The 12,330-nt window shown below is 45.0% G+C and overlaps 1 protein-coding gene across 3 annotated transcripts in view; it reads left to right on the top strand.

Annotated features, from left to right (window-relative positions):
* Positions 1 to 12,330, top strand: part of LOC129835071 (ankyrin-2-like) — a 167,629-nt gene that overhangs the window by 36,943 nt on the left and 118,356 nt on the right. The gene's annotated exons all lie outside the window — the stretch shown is intronic.

The following is a 12,330-nucleotide window of genomic DNA, read 5'->3' as shown; positions in this document are numbered from 1 at the left end:
ATCACTTGCTCACATTGCAATTCATGACTTATTTTGAGCCTGTACTACCTTGGCCACTGCCACGGTGTGACATTTGTGTGTTCATTGAAGCATTACTCAGTCCATATTTTGTGCCATGTATATTTTCGGAGTGTGTGTGTGGCTGTTTTTCCGTCTGTCCAATTGATAATGCCAACCGAATAGAAGAAGCAGCAACATTCATTGATAGGCTAACCACCAAGAATAGACTAGTCTGACTCAGATAACGCACCCTAAAAGGCAAAACTAACCCTGAGGCTACTGTGTTCTATATACTAAATACTGTTGTTCGTTTTTAGTGAGGTTTGACTCTTTTACCTGCCTGTTGGGGCGATTTTATCTGTGTTGTTCTTGTGTATTTGCCTGTCCCCCTCTGTAGGCTACTGTTGTTATTGACTGCAGTCAGAGGAGATTATGAGTGGGATTATTGGTCTGCTCTCTCGACTCTAGCTCTAATGGCCGATGTGGTGAACACGAGGGTCCTAAAAACGTTTCATAAATTCAATTTGGGGGTTTGGGTCATGATCGGCAAGTGTTTGAAGCAAGCGTCCACCCACTTGCCCAGATTCAAGTCTTTATCTCTAGCAAGCAACGCAATCAAAACCATTTACCTCGTATCAGTTTCGGACCAGTTAGAGGCGAAATCCACACTACTTTACCACTTAATACGAAGCAATGCTTTGTGGGCATTCATTCATAAGTAGTCTGCTAGTATGGACATTGGAACGTGTCTGTATTTGGAGCGGTTCAAATTGTCTGCTGGGGGAGACATGACATTCCTCCTTATCTGTAATCTCCACCGTAATGTCCCTCTATGGCATGGTTATGTAACGTAAAACCCCGGGAGACACGCTCAAACCGCTGTAACGCTGTAGTACCAGCGACATACAGTGCCTTCGAAAAGTATTCACAACCCCTTTTGTTACGTTCGAGCCTTATTCTAAAATGGATTAAATAAGAACATGTTCCTCAGCAATCTACACACAATACCCCATAAGGACAAAGCGAAAAACAGGTTTTTAGAAATTTTAGGGAATGTATAAAAAATGTCAAACAGAAATACCTTATTTACCGTACGTAAGTATTCAGACCCTTTCCCCTTTGAGACTCTAAATTGAGCTCAGGTGCATCCTGTTTCCATTGATCATCCTTGAGATGTTCCTACAACTTGATTGGAGTCCACCTGTGGTACATTCAGTTGATTGGTCATGATTTGGAAAGGCACACACCTGTCTAGATAAGGTCACCAAGACTCTTCTTAGAGCTGGCCCCCTGGCCAAACTGAGCAATCGGGGGAGAAGGGACTTTGGTCAACCAGAGATATTCGACCGGGTTCAAGTCCGAGCTCTGGCTGGGATGGTGCCAGGTTTCCTCCAGACGTGACACTTGGCATTCAGGCCAAGTGTTCAATTAATGGTTTCATCAGACCAGAGAATATCGATTCTCATGGTCTGAGAGTCTTTAGGTGCCTTTTGGTCGTCTCCAAGCGAGCCGTAGCCAGGCAGAGGCTCTTCCTGCGCCCAGTCATTCGCCCGTACGACCCCATCCAGACCCAGATTGCTCCACAGTTGCCCCGGTGCCTTTGATAGTTTGCGGATTAACCGCGGCTGCTGTTGTGCATTTGTGTTCAGTGGCAGGACGGCAAAGCGACGAGATAGCTTGCGTGCGGTATAATTCTCCTTCTTGGATGGAGATATGATCACTGGCAGCTCAGTTATCCCCCTCGCTCCTCCTCACCCACCTTTGGGGAACATCCCATTCACTAGTGGTCCTATGTGTCTCAGTCGTGGGAGAATGGCGCTTACAATGCCAATGGTCTTGGGTTCGATCCCCACCGGGGCCACCCATGCCCAAAATATAAACACGCATTAAATAAGTCACTTTGGATAGAAGTGTCTGCTAAATTGCACATACTGTATTTTAATCATTTATTATATATTTATGGTGACCATGAGAGGTGAATGTGAGGTGAATGTCACTATTAAATCAAATCTACCACTTTGAGTAGTCCACCATTACATTATGAGTTCATTGTTGACCAGACTCTGTACTGTAGTAACCAGGATTTTTTTACTGACAACAGTAGAGCCATTACGTCCGACAGTGGCCTACCACATTATGCAGTACAGGAGAAGAGACACAGGGTAAATACCGATCAATGTTCCTGTGGCTGTGCCGTGTCAGAGTGGCGATGGAGAGGAGGAGCAGAGGAGAGGAGCAACAGGAGAGCAGCAGGCAGCAGGTGTCTCCCTGCACTGCGGACACTGGTCAACTCTCTCTCCCTATATCCCCCCTCTCTCTCTCTCGCTCTCTCTCTCTCTCTCTCTCGCTCTCTCTCCCTATATCCCCCTCTCTCTCTCTCTCTCTCTCTCTCCCTATATCCCCCTCTCTCTCTCTCTCTCTCTCTCTCTCTCTCTCTCTCTCTCTCTCTCTCTCTCTCTCTCTCTCCCTATATCCCCTCTCCCTCTCTCTCTCTCTCCCTCCTCCTTTCCCTCCTTCTCTCCCTCTCCCTACATAAACTAGTGTCCGTCAGGGAAATGACTGACTTCGTGCATCACTAGCCTCTAAGCAGACGTTCTCCTCTCAGTATAATACCCTAATAGAGCTTCTCTTCGTCCTCCACTGTGTTACCAAATAGCACAAAGAACATATGTTGTCATTGTGAGAGCCATGGCTGTCATTTCATTAATTCGAGTTAGTATCCGGACTCAACTACTGGTTTGGAGTTCAGAGTATATGTCTGTGTGTGTGTGGGTGCATGCTTGTACGTGCGCGCACGTGTTTGCGTATGCCCCTAACACTCCTTAATCTCCTCAATGGCCTGTGCTGGCAACAGTGTGTCAAACCCAGTCCTCTCTCTCTCTCTCTCTCTCTCTGTCTCTCTGTCTCTGTCTGGTGCTGGGCAGGAGATAATGTGTGTTGTAATTCCATCACAGAGGGCTTAACCAGCGTAAACACTAGCCAGTAAACACTACCCTGTCCAACAGAGGGAAGGAGAAGATCGATTCAGTGGGAAAACGTCCCGTGTCTCCCACCAGGAGGCCCGGTCCTCGCCCACCATGCCAATGTAGCTCTGTAGGGTCGTCTATGTGTTGGTGGTGTATTACCACTGTCCTGTGGAAAAGGAAAAGGTAGCCAATGCTAGGAAACTATGGTTCTACCTGCAACCAAGAAGGGTTCTTCAAAAGGGTTCTCCTATTGGGACAGCCTTTAAGGTTCAGAGCAGCACCTATGCACCATCTCACTGTGGAGCAATAACCCGCATGACAAGTGAGGCTACAGTGAAACTGCTCACCCCAGTATAATACCTCTCACTCTCTCTCTTCCCTCTATGTCTGCAATAAGGCTGCCTCCACTCAAACGCGTATAATGTGAAAAGGAATTAACCCTTTCATCTAAGTAGGGAGGAAGTCCGCTGCGTTTCCTTTCTCCGGGTCTATGTGACCTATTTCTCTCTGTGTTACACACACATGCTCCTGTATCTTTATGGATTGTGGGACCCATACACGTTTTGTGGCCAGATCCCAAAGAATCAGGCGGGGGGGGCGGCGGGGGATACCACCACTGTGCTTAACCCAGGGAAAGGCACCCGTGTTGGGGTAGAGGGACCAGGATTTTCACCTGGATGTGGAGATATGGAGGATGATGGGGAGTTGCTGCAACATACAGTCGATACAGTCACGCACAAGAACCGACTTAGTACACACACACACACACACACACATAGAGACACACACACACACACACACATCCGTGCGCATGCATACTGGGGCACGCAGACTGGCACACACACTGGCACATACACACACAAACACACCGTCTATCCATATCACCTGCAGTATATTACTTAATAATCATGATATTGGCACAGGTTACAGAGTTCCTCAGTCAGTTCTCACCAACCTCGAGAAAATGCGGGCTCCCTGCACTGCGGAGTTTTACTTTGTGGAATCCAAAAACGCTGCTTATATTGTCAGTCAGAAAATCGATATCTGTGTTCTGAATAGCTTTTCCTCAGACAGACGTTACCTTGACGCCTCTTTCACTGAGGATTTTCTCATGCTACCCTAATCACACGCTGTATTCTTATGCTTCGCTCTCCGCCCTGGCAAATATAACCCAGCCGAGGTATGGAGCTGCTTAGAGTTGCGAAGTGAAATGGATAGATTGATGACTGCATCAACTGTCCCCACGTAAAGTACAGTAGTACGGTTTCGTCTAAAGTAGTCGGAAGTGTGCGCGCGCGCACGCATACGTGCGTGTATCATAAGGATAGACATGTAGTGTAACTTGTGTAATCTGACGCTTGGACCCCTGGGCAGTTCAATACTAATCTCTCCGCTTCGTCTGTTCGATGGTCTTTTATGTCCGTTATATTCTGCATAGTGCTTCTCGGCGCTGATCTCTGTACGGCGATGTGCTGGAGTGGCTGAGGTACACAGATCCGGAGTACTACTGCCAATTCCAGTACATGTATGTTGCTGTGCTAGGTAGTGCGTTTATTACATACAGGAATGTGTATTTTAGCACACCCACTTGCAGAAGTGTAGGTTATCGCTGAAGGAAGAGGTGTGATATGTAGGCTTGTACAAGACAAAGGCTCGACAGGTTGGCTGAAATGGCCAGAGCGGATAGAGCGAGAGAATATATCATATAATTCAGAGGGTGGTAGTTGAGCTGGATACCAGGCAGGTGTTGACCTGCCTGCATGTGGGTGTGTGTGAGTCACAGGAGAGATACACCTGTTGTCTACCACAGTACATTACCCTGCTCCAGTATTCCTCCTGTCTCTATTTGCTGGGGGTCATGAGGGTGGTAGTGCTGACCTATAGTTTCTGTGAAGAGGAATACTCACCGAAGGGGGATTCCAGCGTTATGGACATTACGTTTGGATACAAAACAACAACTTTAATGTCTCACCGACAAAGAAAATGTCAATGTGACTCTTGATGTGTGTGTCTATTGTACCCCTTGGGGGGGGGGATTGTTTACCCAAACAAGTGGACTTCTTAATATTGGCATGTTGGAGAGAAAAGCTAATAAGAAGCATTATGGATGTTACATAAAATGGACAAGCTTTTTGGGGAGACTAAACATATTAGCAAAAGTCTGTGAGTCGTAGGTCAAAACATGGATAGCCATTTTGAAGAAAAGGTATGGCTGAACACAAAAACAATCATTTTGATAAGACTGTCATTTCCCCTCCGTTATGATGTTACACCCTCCGTTATGATGTTACACCCTCCGTTATGGATGTTACACCCTCCGTTATGATGTTACACCCTCCGTTATGATGTTACACCCTCCGTTATGATGTTACACCCTCCGTTATGATGTTACACCCTCCGTTATGGATGTTACACCCTCCGTTATGATGTTACACCCTCCGTTATGATGTTACACCCTCCGTTATGATGTTACACCCTCCGTTATGGATGTTACACCCTCCGTTATGATGTTACACCCTCCGTTATGATGTTACACCCTCCGTTATAATGTTACGCCCTCCGCTATGATGTTACACCCTCCGTTATGGATGTTACACCCTCCGTTATGATGTTACGCCCTCCGTTATGGATGTTACACCCTCCGTTATGATGTTACACCCTCCGTTATAATGTTACACCCTCCGTTATGGATGTTACACCCTCCGTTAGGATGTTACACCCTCCGTTAGGATGTTACACCCTCCGTTATGATGTTACACCCTCCGTTATGGATGTTACACCCTCCGTTATGATGTTACACCCTCCTTTAGGATGTTGCATCCTCCGTTAGGATGTTACACCCTCCGTTATGATGTTACACCCTCCGTTATGATGTTACACCCTCCGTTATGATGTTACACCCTCCGTTATGATGTTACACCCTCCGTTATGGATGTTACACCCTCCGTTATGATGTTACACCCTCCGTTATAATGTTACGCCCTCCGCTATGATGTTACACCCTCCGTTAGGATGTTACACCCTCCGTTATGATGTTACACCCTCCGTTATGGATGTTACACCCTCCGTTAGGATGTTACACCCTCCGTTAGGATGTTACACCCTCCGTTATGGATGTTACACCCTCCGTTATGGATGTTACACCCTCCGTTATGATGTTACACCCTCCTTTATGATGTTGCACCCTCCGTTATGGATGTTACACCCTCCGTTATGATGTTACACCCTCCGTTATGATGTTACGCCCTCCGTTATGATGTTACACCCTCCGTTATGATGTTACGCCCTCCGTTATGATGTTACGCCCTCCGTTATGGATGTTACGGATATCATTACGCTGAAAAAGGATACTGACAACGAAAGGAGAGAAACCAACTATAGCCCATATCAACCTTGATGAACGTTTGCTTTACAGAGAACATTTCACGATGATCCGATGTAAGGTGCATGTTGGACAAAAGCTTTTCCTAAAACAACGCCACGGATGTTACTGTTTTATGTACCGATTGTTCAATACAAGAGCTAGGTAATGTTCATAAGAATGTCTTTACTTCAGCATCATTGGGTAGCATGCGTACAGCTCCACTCAGTGCACAGTAAGTCCTTCCTAACTTGGCTCACTGGTACGATAGAGTACCACACTGAGATACACATACACAGCAGCGCCCTCTATTGGCTTGGAGACATCTCGTAACGTCTTCCTTGACATAACAAATGAAGAACTCCCCCTAGACTCGTACAACAGGAGAACTGGGGTTAGACTATTGCAAGTCAAACATTACACTGGTAACAAAAAAACATAACTGTGTTCCTTTGCAAGCACCTTCAATAAGCATGAACTTTGAAGTCCATAAGCTGACTACTCCAATCTGCTTCCCTCTTCTTGTTGTTGTTGTTGTAGTTGTTGTATTGTTTTTGTTATGGCCTTTAGATTAAACAACATAGTATGTCATAGCATCCCCCTCCCCCTTTGCCCTTTGCCCTCACAACAGCCTCAATTCGTTGGGGCATGAACTCTAAAAGTTGTCGAAAGCATTCCCCCACAGGGATGCCGGCCCATGTTGACTCCAATGATTCCCACAGTTCTGTCAAGTTGGCTGGATGTATTTTGTGTGGTGGACCGTTCTTGGTACTGTACACGCGGGAAACTGTTGAGTGTGAATCACCCAGCAGCGTTGCAGTTCTTGACACAAACCGGTGCGCCTGGCACTTACTACCATACCCCGTTCAAAGGCACTTAAATATTTTGTCTTGTCCATTCACCCTCTAAATGGCACACACACACAATCCATGTGTCAATGATCTCAAGGCTTAAACATCCTTCTTTAGCCTGTCTCCACCCTTCATCTACACTGATTGAAGTGGATTTAACAAGTGACATCAATAAGGGATCATAGCTTCCACCTGGATTCACCTGGTCAGTCTATGTCATGTTTTGTATACTCGCTGTATTTACAAGACTGTAGAACACGCAAACAATCATCACGATACTCCACGCTGGTCTGTATCGCTTCAATAGCATCTTATCTTCCTAACTAACACTGGGGAACAGCTGTGAGTGGAATAACAAGCTATGAACATGGTTTCATTGTAAATTACTAACTTTATTTGTGCATGCTCAGGTAGACTTTCCCAAGGAATCGCCCTTATACAATACCCACATACACAAAAACGCTTGCATATACATGCACATACTCTTACACATGAATTAACCCCCCCCCCCCCCCCCCCCCCCCCACACACACACACATACAAACCCCCTAACAGCAACTTTCATTTCTGATTGGTTCAGAGATGCACCTACATGTTGCTCTTGCATTACAATATTTACTTGGCACAGAGTAACTAATCCATTTGATCTGCTTCTCTGCAGCTAGATTCCTTTCTGAAACAATTTAGGGCGAATTGTTTATGCAGAATGATCTAGACCACACTCTCTCTCTACTCTCTCCCTCTCACCATCCTGCCCTCTCCTCCCTCCTCCAATTCAGCTCCTGTAGATTAGTGCGTGTGGATCTACCGTATGTAGTACAAAGTGTCCCGGCCTGCATTGCAAGTGTTGTACAGTATGCTTGCTATAAGTATGCTGAACATCTGCTATCTGTCTGAACTAGTGGACTGTACTGTTACATTTGTTTTGAACTTGTTTGACAGCCTAAATAAAATGATTCATGTGTATTTGGTGAGGTTTAAATACAGTAATAGTTATCTGTATTGTCATCACTGTGCATTTGGCATCATTGTCAAATTGTACGAAAAACAAATGATACAAATCTAGAATTGATGCCCTATCTAGCAGTCGTAGTAATCTGACGTTTCCTTTTTACAGTCAGTTTTCTGTCTAGATGGGGTATTATCGCTGAGGAGACTAGTTTATGGCTGTACTGTATCCCCTGTTTGGCACTAAACTGGGATTGGAGAAATCCAGGATTACAGTCTAATCTCATTGCCATGGTACTATGTAAAACGGTAGCTCAGGGCCAGTCAAATAACCATGGTAACCCAAAGGGAATCATGTAGGGATGTCACAGATGAAGACGGCAAAGATGAATGTATTGCCTTTTTGAAATCATCATCTGAATCTGAACTTGAGTCTTCGACAGAGTGGACATTCATTCATTTTAAATGGCAATAATGCAACACTCGCCAGCATTTTGCACGCCTCGTTACATTCTAGCTCATTTAGTTGAGTGTAAAGATCTTCCAAAAGAGCTTAACTACCAAATATTCCTCCAGTACACCCTCCCCATTTAGTGTCAGTTCCAACTAAACCACCATTACAAATCCCTTTGCCAGATGTGAGTCTTGGGCAAATTGGTTCATCTCATTCCATTGGTCACATGAGCTACATACATAACCAAATGCGGTTTCTCTGGATGTTAGAAGGGCACAACTCAAAAGTGTGTCAGTACTTTGGGCTTCCCAATTCGCCTGGGAAGTCCTTCCCTGTTTCTGTTCAAGGCAGTCTACTTTCCGTCAGCATTGTGGAGAGAAAGAGAGCCTATCAATAATTAAATGTGATGGTGAGAGAGCCGTGAGAGAAATGTGAGTGGGTTGTTAATTGGAATTTTACTGTCAGAGTCCTGTAGGTTTCGAGCCACAGGTAGAGTGAGCTAGCTCTGAAATGTGTGATATCGGTGCCTGTTGCTTCTCCCAACCAGCAGCATATCAATGTGTTCACATGAGTCATCGGTGTATCTCTGTCCATTTAGAATCACTGAATATTTATGTTTCTACAAGCGTTTATCCATACCATCCATCTGTGCAAGAACATCGGTACTTTACAACAAAGTCTCCACTTGGTTCCCCCTGACGGTTTGTGAAGATCTACAGTAGGTTACTGTTATGTGGGCGTCCGGACAGTTATTTCCAGCTAGGTTCAGCATCTCAACACACCCTGTAGTCTGTACTAGTGCCTCTCCAGTTTCCAGTGTGTTCGGGTTGGTAAAGTGTCGTGATAACCTGTGTGCCCGAGATATCAGCTGAGATTAGAGTCTCGCCATTTAAAGTCACCAATTGCTTTAGTGTCTGTTTAATTATTCCCTTGCTGGTCCCAGTCCAGGTCCTAGGGCTGTTTTTGGGACAAACACTGGGTCCCTGTCAATACTATTGGTCCACACACCAGGGATATCATCACACGGTTGGACTGCACACTGTGTTTAGCTTCAGAGACCTTGGGGTCGGAAGGAAGGGTAGCTCTTGTGGGGGGATTCGGGAATTGAGGTGTGTTCAGGTGAAGGAGATGCAGACTTCATGGCTGCCGGTTGATTCAGGGTTCGTGGCTTTTGGGACCATGAGAAAGGTAAGTGATTTTTCCTCAGTGTTTAGGTACTATTCCTCATTGATGATTTTATGATGAGTGATTGGGTTTCACATTTTCTTGTCTGGAAAATTGGACTGAATTAGGTATTTGAGATGTTGGGTTCAGCACATTTTAATGCATATCAGGGTTAGCCTGAATCAGTTTCCTTTGCCCATCTCCTTTCCCGTTGACCCTGGCTGTACAGACTTCGCTGCCCCAGTTTATTTCTGGAAGAATTATTCACAGTTGGAGCAGCTGAAGGACAACCTCACAGAGAGCCTGTGGCCTTTCAAACTCTCTCCGTCTGTCTCCTCTCTCTCCCTTCTATCTTTTTACTTTTGGGGGTGGATGTAGTACTGCTGGATTATCCATTTTACATGAGAGGTTCCAGGAGTACTGTGGTGAATGTGATACAGAGAGATGAACAGAGAGATAGAGGGGGAGGCACACTTGAATTATGCCAGTTTCTGAAATCTCTCTGAGGTATCCCATTTTCACAAATGTAGCTTTCTGCCTCATCGCTGTGTTAGTCATATCCTGGTGTTACTTTTGTCTGTCCTCTGAGAGTTAAAATTGTTCCTCTAGTTCTTTCTCTCTTTGTACCAGGGGTTGAAACCGGTTCAGGAAACAGAACTGAAAACCGGAAAATAACGACTTTTTCGAGGAACAGAATCAGAAACGGGAACAAAAGTGATCTATACTGTTCCGGAACAGAACCGTTATTTTAAAAGCATGGGAACCGGTTAATAATGTTATTTTATGTTCAGGGCATTTTCTTTTCTTCACAAAAAAGTGCAAAAAGGCACCAATGCCAAAGCTCTCACTCTGTCACTCAGAAACATATTCCAGTGTCTACTTTCCAGCTGAAAATCTTTTCCTGTGTGTGCGAGTGTAGGCAACGTGCACCTCTAGCTCCGAATCTTAGACTTCTGTACCCTACTGACGTTACAAGTGTGATTCGGAAATTAGGGAAAGATTTTTAATTCGAGAAGAATGGATTCACTTTTTCAGTGCTAGTTATGGATAATATAGTTATCACGTTTCACATTGGATTTATTAACTACAAAAATGTAAGTGTTCTTCATTCTGGTGCTGCTCTGCACACACACGCATGTTTGCTAGCTAGCTACACAGCTCTGGTCCAACTCTCTGAAGTTCAAAGACATTCAAAGTTCCTCCATAGAAGCCACTCCTCCGTATGTATAATTCCGTGGGTCTAATTCAGATTAGTCATGTCATAACAAGATGCCCAAGCCATATTCCTCTACCCTCATGCGCTCTCTCACCACCCACAAAATTTCACGCCTCGTGCCCCAAACTTGGTTGTCCATCGCGCATGTAAACAACTATAGCCTAGGCAGCCGATAACGTCGATGCCTAGGCTAAAACAACTATAGCTTGCCTGCTCCATAGCAAGCTGCTCTATCCTCACTGATTGGAGAAGTAATTTAATGTTGAGCTAATCTTTATTTTTTTAATTTTACAAGTCAGTTAAGAGCAAATTCTTATTTTCAATGAATTCCTAGGAACAGTGGGTTAACTGCCTTGTTCAGGGGTAGAACGACAGATTTTGTAGCTTGGGGATTCAATCTTGCAACAATTCGGTTACTAGTCCAACGCTCTAACCACTAGGCTACGCTGCCGCCCCAATCTGAAAGCTGTTTCAGAGGTTTGAAAAGGAACAGAAAGGAACGATATAAACCTGTACTTGTTTGTGGCTTTAAACCGGTTCAGAACTTTATTTTGCTGGTCGGAACAGTGGAACGGAACAAAAAAATGATGCTTCTGTTCAGAACGAAACGATTGGAAAATAATTTTGTTTTGTAATGTCAAAGCCTTTTGAACCGATACGAGGGAACTGTGACAAATAAAGGGCGAATGGCTCATCTGGTGCGGCTCTGTCGCCATAATCCATAGAGATTAAAGGGAATGCATACATTAGATAGGCTTGTTTAAAGATCGTCTTGTGTGATGTAGACAGACTGGCTATTGGACATTAGCATCGGCCAGCCATATTGGCTACTACTCTTCTCTGGGCCAATTCTCCCTCTTTCTGTATTGTTGTTTTGCATGAGTGTTTTGGCGGTCAACTGATGGTGAAGCTATGGTCAAAGCCAGATGAGTGACCGTAGATGAACGTCTGGGCTGGTCAAGTCTAGTGTAGCCAGGCTGTCGCACAGCGGGAGTTTGGATAGTTGAAAGGGTTCTCGGTGAAGGGGGATGGGTTGGTTGAGCCGCTGAACCAAATCGACCCTAAATCCCCAACATCTGGCCCAGCCTCTGGCCATTCAGAATGGCTAGGATCTGGCCACCATGGTTACGGCAGTACAAGACGTTAAACCCTATACTGTACTAGACTAGATCACTCCAGGCAACACTGTAGGTCTGTTGTCAATCTTTGTGTCAGCAACACATATGTCATTTGAGCATTTCCAATAGTGTATCTATGGTTTTATGGTTTTAGAGGAAAAATGTCCTCGCATCAACTGAGCAACAAGAATGCCTGTGTTTCCATGGCAACATGGACCACCGACTTCTGTTATTCATTTGATTTTCATAGTC

This window comes from Salvelinus fontinalis, chromosome 36 (assembly GCF_029448725.1).
Source record: "Salvelinus fontinalis isolate EN_2023a chromosome 36, ASM2944872v1, whole genome shotgun sequence".
NCBI classification, from domain to species: domain Eukaryota; kingdom Metazoa; phylum Chordata; class Actinopteri; order Salmoniformes; family Salmonidae; genus Salvelinus; species Salvelinus fontinalis.
This window is presented reverse-complemented; position numbering and strand designations above follow the sequence as displayed.